The following is a 12884-nucleotide window of genomic DNA, read 5'->3' as shown; positions in this document are numbered from 1 at the left end:
GGTTTTATATACTAATATAAAATCTGCAATTCAAAATCCGTTTTAACAACATAATAAAGCGGATACCAAACTGTTTTAAGTTTCGAGTAGTTTCCAGCCCATGTGTAGACAAAACACTAATTAAAACAAAAATTGTTCAACACGGCTTCAATATACCCTAACCTAGTAGCAAAACCAAATTAAACAGAAGCTTTTACAAAACACAATCGTTCACATCTGAAAAAATTTAAGAAAGAAACATTTTCCAGCGATCAAAAAAATTATGTACCAATTGCTTGTCTCATACTTATAAAAATTGTAAAAGCAAACTCAGTTGCTTCTATTGTCATAAAAGACACCACTCAATGCTTCATTACAGCACATATCCCAGCTCACTCCAAAGCAGCGCTTATAAGAAAAGAACCACGGGTTTAATTGCAAAAGCAAACTCCGAAAAACAAAATCCCGAAAATTGCCAAAAGACATCACGTTGCTCAAAAGCACAAAACGCTACACAGGAATACACAACATAAGGGTATTATTCCCCACAGCAGTCATCTCTGTAGAAAACCGTGGAGAGCCCTAGAGCCCAAAATACGCTAAAACTGCCATCAAAACAATCGAATTTTTAAATAACGGGAAGGGGTGGAAGAGTCAAACAAAACTCAAATAAAGTCTGACCTATTACCCTAATTTCCCCCACAACGGATAAGCGTATTAAGAGGCTATAGTCCTACCGCAAGCATTGGCAAAAGGTTTCACACCCAAATCTAGTGGATCCCAACTGCAACACCAACGCTAAAATAGATATACATAAGGCATTAAGGCAGCGACCTCATACCACAAATAATACAAGAAGGTGTTGAAAAATTTCAATCACCCTTCTAACACAAAGCACAATATTCGGCTGGATCCTAAGTGGACTAGTTATGGAACCAGTTACTACCATGAGAACTCAAGTTGTGAAATTCTAAACAAAAAACCTAATTCACAATTAAGGAAGTTTCGGGAGTTAAAAAAACTCCCCCCTATCAATTACAACTTAAAAGGATCAATTTTGTGAAGACTTTTACAAAGTTACAATTAAGTAAGTCGTGCGACTACCACTTAGACCGCAATTTTCCTCAAGTATCCACAATAACGATAATAAAAAGTCAAATTTTCTTCCCCGGGGCAAAACTTTTCGCCCCCGCAGAATGGCTTTCACCAATTATGAAATCAGAAAAAACCGTATTGAATATAAACGAAATCAATTCGGTCTGTTAAGAGAAAATAAATATTATTTCAAATCATGCAAAAAAATACAGAATAAAAAAATAGACGAAGCAAGTAATTGAAAATTAATATTCGAATTATGTTAATTGTGCTTTGTGAAAACATGTGTGCTTTTGCTCTTAAAGACAGAAATTCAAAACTCGGAGAACACGTAGGCTTCGCCCCATACACAAGTTTTTATTTTGTTTATTTCAAACTTTTTGAATAAACTATAACAATCTGGACATATATTGATGACTATAACAATTGATGCAAATTTTTATTTAAAAGTTATTACAATATGTAAAGTATGTGTATAATATGAGCAAACAAAAAACCGAAAATGTTTAAACTCAAACTATATGATAACAAGTATATTTTTTAATTTCAAAAGGCTATATACATCATAATGCTTATACGCTACATTGTTGGTTAATCCTTCTGAAGTAAAATTTTCTAAATCTAAGCCCCAAGTAAAAATAGCTCTGTCTCACACGGAGCTTACGGATACCTAGCGCCCTTCGTAATAAGATAGCCATACTTGCGTAGCGGGGCTATGCGCAAGCTGACATATCATTCCCCACACTCGTGGGTCCAAAATATGAACCAAATAAACAAAAATTAAAATAATAAACCCAAAAAGGAGTTCGGACCTCCTGAAAAAAGGCTGGAGGCAGTGAGTTGTTCCCAGAGGAGAGCAGCGTATGGAGCGAGCTCGACAACAGACAAGCACTATTAAAGGAGCAGCAGCCAAATCTGGCTGCACAAAAGCAACAGCACCGGAGGCAGCCCATACCAACCCCTGTAGCAAAGGCTTGGCTGCAAAACAGGGGAGAGAGGGAGATGCCAAAAGTGATGCTGCCAGTAGTGCATCAGCCAGAGAATGGCCTTCCTTTAAGATTGTAGAGCCAGCAAAAGCAAAAAGTTACGGGGAGATCAGCCACGGAGTCACTAATGTGAAGGTAATGACCTACAAGTTAGATGCCGATGCAGGAGAAAACTTGACATCGGAATCGGAATGTGAAGTCGAGGAGGATCCAATGGAGTCCTCGAGTGACGTGGACAACACAGAGAAAGGTGAGTGTACTTCGGGGTCTAAGCTCACAGACAGACTCTCAGGAAGACGCAGAGAACACTAATTAATGCGTCTTCTCCAAATTAATCTCCACCACAGCAAACTAGCTTCTCTAGCGAGGGCGTATTTGCGGTCTGAGGATTCCAGAGTATAATTTAGACATGGCAAGCTTCGTAGGTAAGGCTAGGACATGTATATTGGCAAATAAAAGCTTATTGTCTTTTTATACTCTCGCAACACGTTGCTACAGAGTATAATAGTTTTGTTCACCTAACGGTTGTTTGCATCATCTAAAACTAATCGAGTTAGATATAGGGTCACATATACATAAATGATCAGGATGAAGAGACGAGTTGAAATCCGGGTGACTGTCTGTCCGTCCGTCTGTCCGTCCGTGCAAGCTGTAACTTGAGTAAGAATTGAGATATCTTTATGAAACTTGGTACACATGTTTCTTGGTACCGTGAGACGGTTGGTATTGCAGATGGGCGTAATCGGACCACTGCCACGCCCACAAAACGCCATTAATCAAAAACAAATAAATTGCCATAACTAAGCTCCGCAATAAGATACAAGACTGTTATTTGGTACACAGGATCACATTAGGAGGGGCATCTGCAATTAAAATTTTTTTTTTTAAAGTGGGCGTGGTCCCGCCTCTAATAGGTTTAATGTGCATATCCTAAGCCGCTAATGCTATAATAATAAAATTCACTGGAAGTAAATAATTTTAGCATTTCTATTGACGGTGTGAAAATAGTTGAAATCGGGTGGCAACTCCGCCCACTCCCCATATAACAGTACTGTTAAACTAAAAGCGCGATAAATTAAGCACTAAACACGCCACAGACATTAAATTTTATCTCTGGGATGGTACGAGATGACTTTTTAGGAACCGCGTTCAAAATTAGACAGTGGGCGTGGCACAGCCCACTTTTTGGTGAAAACCCATATCTTGAGATCTGCTTAACCAATTTCAACAAAATTCGGTACATAACGTTACTTTCATATTTCTATATTATAGTGCGAAAATGGGCGAAATCGGATTACAACCACGCCTATTTCCATATAACACCATTTTCAATTCCATCTGATTCTTTCACTTCCCACTATGCATATCAAGCAACAATGATTATATCGGGGTAAAATTTTGCGTGAATAATACGTTTAAAGTATGCCACCTTGTGACCAAAAATTTTCTATATCGAACCAAGCCGCTAAGTACTAAATATGTGGACTCCAGTACCAATAGTTTACCTTCTACCGAAAATATCAGTCAATCCACAAAGAAACCTAAAACGAGTGTACCATTTGACTTTTCGAGAGTATAAAATGTTCGGTTACATCCGAACTTAGCCCTTCCTTACTTGTTTATATATAAAATTGCTTCAAAATATGTTCTCGAGTATAGCTGAGCAATGTCAAAATTAATATATTTCTCTATCCCCAATATATATATGATTTCCGTCTTTCCACCTGACTTTACACCGTTCCGGTTGATCAACGTGATATTTTAACGAAATTAAGTGGAAAAGATTTCTTAAAAATTATGTGGTTTGACGCTGAATTAGAATGAAATTAGTATATACTAAGTCTAAACCTCACACCTTCATATAATGAATTCCGATTCTCTGGTTGACGTTTGCCACCTAAGCTTATAATATAAAATTTAGCCACTTTGGTGGAGTTAATATCACATTCATACTTATGTATATCTCACTTCAAGCAATAAAACTGAGATTAAGTTTATGGCCTTTAATATAAGTCAAGAAGATACCAAATCTGATTGTAATTTAATCACGATATCATTTAATAATGGATGTTAAATTCAACATTTTTTAATATACGGTTTGGAGGAATTTTCTGGTCTTTGATTTTCCCAGCTCACATGTACTACTTATGGTATAATTTTTTTCGTCAATTTGATAATTTAATTAAATTAAATGGACAGTTTTTCTTAAAAATAATGTATATCGCTGCATATGAATGAAATTGGTCTAGACTTTGTTTAAACCTTATAACCCTAATATACTGATTTCCGCTCCTCTGGTACAACAGCAACCTCATATACCCTAACCCCTTTGGTTCAGTTTATATCACATATACCATGTTTGAGTTAAATAGCTTCTTTTTATAAAAGTTAACATTTCGGAGAAAAAAATAGTATTGACAAAAATAAATCTATGACCAATAACATAAGTTAATAAGATACCAAATAATAATCGAGTAATGAATGTTGAATTCTTTCGCAACACTTTTATACTTTCGCAACATGTTGCAACAGAGTATAGTTTTGTTCACCAAATAGTTGTTTGCATCACCTAAATTGATAGATATAGATTTCTATATACATATATTTCTTCTAATATTTGGTGATAATCAGTGGTTAGGTATATTTTCTCAGCCATCATTTTGAACTTATTATAAAATATACCAGTCAACAATGCTAAAAAAGTTTCTTAGAGTGCTGGACTTTGTATAGAGCAAAAAAATCTTTCTAGAAAAAATTGCATGAAATAAATATTAGTAATGTAGTATCAAAAGGGCTAAAGACCCTTTTTATGTAGTTATAGATAAACTGCGACCATCGGTTTACATGCTTTTGTCTATTATTTCAGTTTTGCGACACATTTTAATATGAAGGTCATGATGTAAACTCAAGAAAATTACATTTTTACCTAGCGCCGTTGGCAGCTTATGAAAGGTTTAGATATTAAGACAGAAAGAAAAAAATCTACATACCTGCTCTACATATGTGTATACCATACTTAATTATATGTAAGTTATTGTTAATTTAGCCTTCATGGGTAGACCCTTCAAAATAGGTACCATAGATCCCCCTGTTTTAGAAAGCGTTTAACAAAAGTAATTTACGGAGGGATTTTCCGAGAACTTAATTTCTATATAATGAAATAAACTACTAATTTCTAAAATATAAATATAACTAAATATTATGTATTATTATGTTAGTGAATAGCTAAGTAATATATAGGTATACAAAAGTACGTAAGCTGTACCAACATATTGCAAGAGTATAATAAATATCAGTACAGTTTGTAGTTTCAGTTTCACTAGATGTCTTTACAAGTTGCTTTATTCAAACTATTCAATAGCATAGCAAGGACTTACAAGGAATTACAGTGAAAAAGAGCAGCACCTAGGATCCAACTTTTAACACCCGGACGGACTGAATTATATAAGTATTATCTATAAGTATTTTATATATTAATCCATTTATTATTAATTAATTATACCTAGTTTAAGTAGAAAATCTATATTACTAAGTCGTCTTCAGAATAGAAGATGTATGAGAGTTCTTCGTGCATACTCTTTATATAGAGATAGTGAGCAGTCACAAAATACTGTAAGACACGCTAATCGTAGATTAGATTCCGATGTACGTCTGTCCGAACAAATTATCAATACAAATCAACACAGAACCAGGCGGGAAAATCCGCAAATTCGCTCTGAAGAGCAAATAAGAGATACTCGAGGTCATAGGTCTCGGCGTGAAGACCCCGAGGTTCGATCTGTTGAGCAAGTTGCAAATACCGTTCAACATAGAACAAGGCGGCAAGATCCGCAAATTCGCTCTGAAGAGCAAATAAGAGATATTCGAGGTCATAGGTCTCGGCGTGAAGATCCCGAGGTTCGATCTTGTAAGCAAGTTGCAAATACTGCTCAACATAAACAAGGCGGCAAGATCCACAAATTCGCTCTGAAGAGCAAGTAAGAAATACTCGAGGTCATAGATCTCGTCGAGAAAATCCTGAGGTACGTTATGATGAACAAAGTAGGAACACTAGGGATCATAGAGAACTTCGCGCAAGAAATCCTGTGTATAGGAATTTAGAGCGCATTCGTGATCAAATGCAAAGGGAACATGCAAGAAGAAATCCTGAAATAAGGAGAGAGGAGCGTGATAGAGAAACACAACGTCGACAGCTTAGTAGGAAGGGTATGAGGGAAGAAATTTTGAATTAGAGACGTCTTAGAAAAGGTCAAGTTCGCCTTCATAGAGATAACCCACTCAATAGACAAATTGAAAACCAAAGGCAGTCCCAACGAATCCGATTAACGAGAGAAAATAATGTTATAGAAACTGATAATAGTGGCAATTTAACAGATTTCAAAAACATTTATTTCTAAAATATAAATAAGGGCCCTACTGAAATATGTATTTGCTACGGCGGCTTATGGTTTTCACACCAAGTTCGCAAATTAAATTTCGAAACTATTGCGCAAGGTCTCCCAAATGCTGCATCCGCCTTCTTTTTAATGCAAAAATTTCCTTCGGAAGATGGAAATTACAGTTTTTGTGCTACTTGCAAAAATGCGATTGTTAAAAAGAACGTTCCAAAAATATATTTAGCTAACGGTCTAGACTTTCCTGAAATACCGGATTGTTTGAAAGGTTTACCCCAATTGAAGAACGTCTCATAATGCCTAGATTGCCTTTTATGACAATCCGTCAGTAAGGATATCAAAGTCAGAGTTTGCTCAAAGGTGCTGTTGTTAATATACCAATTTCTGTTAACAATATTGTGACATCTCTACCAAGGTCCTTTGATGAGGCTCATGTTATACAAATTCACTTAAGAAGGTGTTTGGAATACAATCATGATTACATGATCGATACCATACGCCCCGCAAAGACTATGGAAGCTTTGCAGTTCTTAGTGAATACCCCTCTGTATCGTGAGCACAATATACATATTAATGAAAACTGGATTTCAGAATTTAATAACCAAGAAGAAGTTCCGTTTGTTGCATCTGCAGAGGATTCCCGATTGGTTCAATCTTTTCATGCGGCAAAAACTTCTCATGATAATCCCTCAGGTAATAATATTCCCACGGGTCTTTTACCTTCAGAGCTAAATCCAGGCGGTCAAGAAACTCTTTTGGACAATATTCCTGTAGAAAACTTAGACTATAACTGTTTAGTTATAGCGTCAGGGGAAGGACAAAGACCAATTGACATAATTCAAGATAATAATTCAGAAGAGTTGTCATTTGGAACAATATACGTTGGGCAGAAGCGTACATGCTCTGAAACGTATAGCAAGATAATACGTTCTGAAATTCGCCGTTTTGACAGAAGAGCGTGTACCATTCCAAAGTTGTTCTATGATTACAAAAAATTAGAACTGCTACAAATTAAGAATAGTACATCCATTTGCCTTAGAAAGTTTTCAGGTCGCTACCGAGTTACGGCCCAAAATCTATTAAACGAAAACTTTGTTCAAAACTTTATTTCAACACGATGATGGTTACAAAGTTTTGAAAGGCGTTAGATCCTCACCTGCGCACTGGGAAGCTGAGAAGAAAAAGGCAATCGCTATGATTCGCCAATTTGGGCTTCCAACCTTCTTCATCACTTTATCGGCTGCAGAATCTCAGTGAGTTGAGCTTTTGGTCATCCTCTCTAAAACTGTTGATTCTAAAGATATTTCGGAAGAGGAAGCCAACAGTTTAACAACCCAAGATAGATATCGCTTAATTCGGTCAGACGCGGTTACTTGTGCTAGATATTTGGACTACCGCTATCGACAAATTCTTAAGCTTTTTAAAGATAACGCCGGCATTTTTGGAGAGCATTTTGTTAAAAATTTCTACTGGAGTGGAGTTTCAACAGAGAGGTTCCCCTCATGTACATGGCATGTATTGGCTTAATAATGCTTCCAGGATCAACCTTCAAGATCCTCAGACATTCCCTGATGTCATTAGTTTTATTGACAATTATATTTCTACCGATCGTACGATCAGCCACTTAGAAAATTATTTGGGTTATCAAAAGCATAACCACAGTCGGTCTTGTACTAGGGAAATAAGAGGACAACAGTTTTGTCGTTTTGGTATACCATATCCACCAATGCCTTCAACGCAAATACTGTTACCTCTTACAGAAACAAGTCAAAATTCAGAAAGACACAAGGAAAACTTTTTCAAAATTCAAAACGTTTTAAATTCAATATTTAGACGATTTTGAACACTTCTTGTCTGATAGTAGAATAAATATGTCTTTTGATGACTATTTGTTAGCCCTTAGGTCAAGTTTAACAAACCCCAACATTTTTCTAAAAAGAAGATTACAGGATCGTTTTATAAACGTTTATAATCTTCTGATTTTTTGGAACTCCATAGAGCAAATATGGATATCCAATATATACTGGATGCATATGCTGGCTGTTCATATATAATTAATTATATTAACAAGTCTAACAGGGGAATTTCTAGGCTCTTAAATGAAGCTATATCAGAGGTAAATGCTGAAAATTATACTATTAAGCAAAAACTTAAACATATAGGTCACAAATTTATGCACAAGAAGCAGTATATTGCTGCATTGGGCTCCATATTTCGGAAGCAAGTAATGCAGAAATATTTATAAATACCTCTCGAACTGAGGATCGTGTTCGAATGGTAAAACCTAGAGCGGAACTTCAGAACCTTCCTTCAGGTTCGACTGAAATATTCGTAGCCGGTATTTTAGACCGTTATGTTCAAAGATCCGATCAGTTAGAAACTCTTTGTTTAGCTGATTTTGCATCTAGGTATAAATATTTTAAATCTAGTAGAAGAGCACAAGATAGTGATCATGAAGAAGAAGAGAGGGAAGACGATAATTTACCAGAAAGCGGGGTTGTCATGCCTCTTGGAGACGGTACCGGTTTTGTGAAAAAACGTACCAAATCTTGTATTATTCGGTATAGAAGGTTTAACCCAGATTTGGTGAGAGTTGAATATTTCCGCGAAATGTTAATGCTTTACTATCCTATGATGTTTTTGAGCAAAGATAACTTGAAAATGTTCTAGAAAGTCTTTATAATGAAATAAACTTGGACGAAGGTGCGCAAAATGAACTACCTATCGTGGAAAATGAGTTCAGAGTGTTGGCACTTCCAGAAATGAACCCAAATATAAATTTGCCGGACTTGCATGGCGAAGATTCAACAGATAATGGCACTGAATCTGATTGCAATATTCGATTTATTAAACTACCCCCTTTAATTTCAGTTGAGGAATTATTTTCTTTAGTTCAAAGTCTAAATACTAAGCAAATGACCTATTTGACACATTTGATGCACCACCTAAAAATAAATCTCCCATTTTATGATTTCATTGGCGGCGGTGCAGGTGTAGGAAAGAGTCGTTTGATATCTGCAATATATCAAGCTCTTAACCATCGCGTCAATTGTACACCTGGATCCAATCCAAATTCCTTAAAAGTTCTTCTTTGCGCACCTACGGGTAAATCAGCATTCGGAATAGGTGGAATGACCCTTCATTCAATATTCTCTTTACCTGTTAATCAGTTAAATAGAGAGTTGAGACCACTTAGCAATGACACAGTTAATTCATTGTATTCCAGACTTATCTATTTAAAATTAATCATAATTGATGAAATATCAATGGTAGGTGCTCGTATGTTTAGCTCTGTTGATGCGAGATTAAAACAAATTTTCAAAACAGACAGCCCCTTCGGTGGTATACAGATCATAGTGTTTGGTGATTTGAAGCAACTCTCACCTGTTGGAGATAGGTGGATATTCTCTCCTAATCCCAATGATGCATACAGCACTTTAGTTGGTTCCTCTTTGTGGGAGTTATTTAAATACTTTGAATTAACAGAGATAATGAGACAACGGGAGGATCAGGCCTTTGCAATTGCATTAAATCATATGGCATCTGGTACTATGACAAATGAGGACATATCACTCATTGAAACTCGAGTAGTTAATTTCGAAGAAGTTCCCGATGATGCCATACATTTATTTTGGTACAATGAAGAGACAAATAATTTCAATGCCCTTAAGCTCAGTCGAATCCCAACAGAAGCTTTCCTTTCAACTGCAAAAGACTCAGTTAAAGGAATTGGTATAAATGAAAATGATAATATTTTGGAAAGAGTTAAACTTTTCAAAACTTCTGAAACGCAAAGACTGCCCTATGAATTGACACTAAAAACCTCCGCCAAATATATGATTTCAGTGAACATAAACACGTGTGATGGCTTGGTTAATGGGACAGCTGGACAAATTATGCAAATTGATTTCCATTGTTCTTTTCCAGCAATTCTGTGGATTACATTTTTGGAACCTTCTGTTGGTTTGACAGCACGATCAAAAAAGCCTCATCCTCTAGAAAGTTCTTGGACACCAATTGAAAAGGTTCTAAAATCTTTTCAATATAAAAGAAATGAGCAAATTTCAATTGAAAGAAATCAGTTTCCAGTTGTTCCGGCTGAGGGAATAACTATTCATAAAAGTCAGGGTGCCACATATAATAAAGTTGTAGTTCATACTCGACCCAGAATGCCTAGAGCTTCAATATACCTATGTCGCTTTTAGTCGAGCTACTTCTGCAGAAGGTTTATTCATCATAGGAAATTTTATTCCTCCTAACAAATTTTCTGAATCTTATCCCGTATTTAGGGAACTGAGGGAATCCCACAAATAAAGCTTTGACAACAAGTTTCAATTTTATGATTTCCCGAACATCAGGACATCAAATTTTATTCCATAATGTTCAGAGTCTTTACGCTCACATTAATGATATAAAAAGCGACAATATTAATATTCTGGTTCTATATAGAAATTCAGCTTTCTCTGTCAGACAATTAATTGTAGAACTTCAGGAAGTCCTTACTTCTGAGTTAGGCAATCAAAATGTGCTAATTGTTGGAGATTTTAACATTTGTTTAATGTCTACAGGGACTGCAATAAGAAATCTGCTCCAAGAAAAAAACTTTAGTTCCCTGCTTGGTGCAGAATATTCAACTACACCTACCGGTACACAAATTGATTGGGCATTTTCAAACATGGATCCTTCCCGTGTAAATGCAATTAGTTTTGAGACAGTACACAGCTATCATGACAGTATTTGTGTCTCTATTTCGAACTAAAGTTTTCAGACTTAGTGCAATAGTTCTTCATTTTTTTTTCCAAATATAATCGAACTGGAATGGTATAGGAATTTGTACAGTAGTTTTTAAGACAATTTTAAGAAAAATATGTAAATAATCTAATTAAGAAAATTTAATTTATATATATAATTTGTTATTATATATGACATTATTTTATAAATATATGATAGAAATTAAATAGTATAAGGAAAAAATAAATATAATTTGGATATATGTATAAGAATCTCTACAAAAATTTATGTTTAATATTGTAAATATTATATACAAATTAATATAATAATATTATATCATTTTTAAAGTTGTTAATATTTATTATTTTTAAGCTAAACATGTATAATAATATCGATATAATAAATAAAAAATGTCATTCATTGTTCAAAAACGATTTCTTTTCATACTTCTCAATACAGTTGTAATGCATTCTATATAAAATCCATTATAAGCGTATGCAAAAAGCACAAGAACGATTTCTCATAATTTGAGTAAATTTAGTTTACAAATTGCTCTAATTATTTTCACTATGAGTGAAAAGTAAATAACTAAGGCAACAGTTCCTACTTCTAATTATTAAAATATATAAAGAAGTCTCAAACGAATATACCATATAACTTTGCAAGTGTATAAAATATTCGGTTACATCCGAACTTAGCCCTTCCTTACCTGTGTTTATTTTATTGCTTTTTAAAAAATATTTAATATTGATATATCTGTTTTTGCCTATTTAAACCTAAAGCGGGAAAAGAATGCAAATCATTTGCGTTCGTAAAAGGCAATGGAAGGCAAGTTGAGAAAATTTAGAGTAATTTCATATATATGCATTTAATTAATTTATTTGTTTCTAGCGTAATAAACATATCTATCGCAACAAAACTATCACCAGCATCAGTAACAAAACAGAGAAAATGTTTGGTGAGTTTTTTAAAATACTAATTTATATTCATACGGTATTATAATTTATATTTATATATTATTTTAATGTGAGTGAAAAGTAAATAACTAAGGCAACAGTTCCTACTTCTAATTATTAAAATATAGGTATAAAGAAGTCTCAAACGAATATACCATTTAACTTTGCGAGAGTATAAAATGTTCGGTTACATCCGAACTTAGCTCTTCCTTACTTGTTATTACATAATTATAGTAATAACGGTACAACAGCAGTAAGCTGGGAGACTGGCGGAAATAAATACCGGCTGGCGTCATAACGAAGCAATCGTACCATCGCAGCTGATTAAAGATCTGGTACGGGATAGCGAAGCATCCAAGTGCTCGATTTTACTTGGGTGCAACTCCAACGCACACCGCAACATGAACGAAAGGGGTGAGTTACTCTTTAATTATTTACTAGGAAATAAGCTTTTGTTGTGTAACAAGGGCAGTATGCACACCACCGGACATGAAGTATTAGATACAACACTTTTGTCGGAAGAACTTGGAGACAAAACGACACACTGGAGAGTACTGGAGGAACACTTCTTCTCAGATCACCACTACATTGAATGTATAATTGAAGAGAATGTAGATAGCGTAGAGATATTCAGGAACCATAGGGAAAACGAACTGGCAGATGCACCTGCAGGAGCAAAAAAAGCGTATTCCTATGATTCTGCCATTTCAACAAGAGAATAAAGAGGACCTGGACGTGCTAGT

General features: G+C 35.1%; 1 protein-coding gene across 1 annotated transcript in view; it reads left to right on the top strand.

The window, feature by feature from the left end:
- The window catches only part of LOC118681220 (junctophilin-3), a 131638-nt gene that overhangs the window by 7123 nt on the left and 111631 nt on the right, over positions 1 to 12884 (top strand). Inside the window, exon 3 of the mRNA XM_070106645.1 lies at positions 12077 to 12143. The gene's annotated coding sequence lies outside the window, so the exon portion shown is untranslated. The remainder of the gene's footprint in view (positions 1 to 12076; positions 12144 to 12884) is intronic.

Source organism: Bactrocera oleae, chromosome 3 (assembly GCF_042242935.1).
Source record: "Bactrocera oleae isolate idBacOlea1 chromosome 3, idBacOlea1, whole genome shotgun sequence".
Taxonomy (NCBI): domain Eukaryota; kingdom Metazoa; phylum Arthropoda; class Insecta; order Diptera; family Tephritidae; genus Bactrocera; species Bactrocera oleae.
Note: the sequence above shows the minus strand (reverse complement) of the source record. Positions and strands in the feature narration are given on the sequence as shown.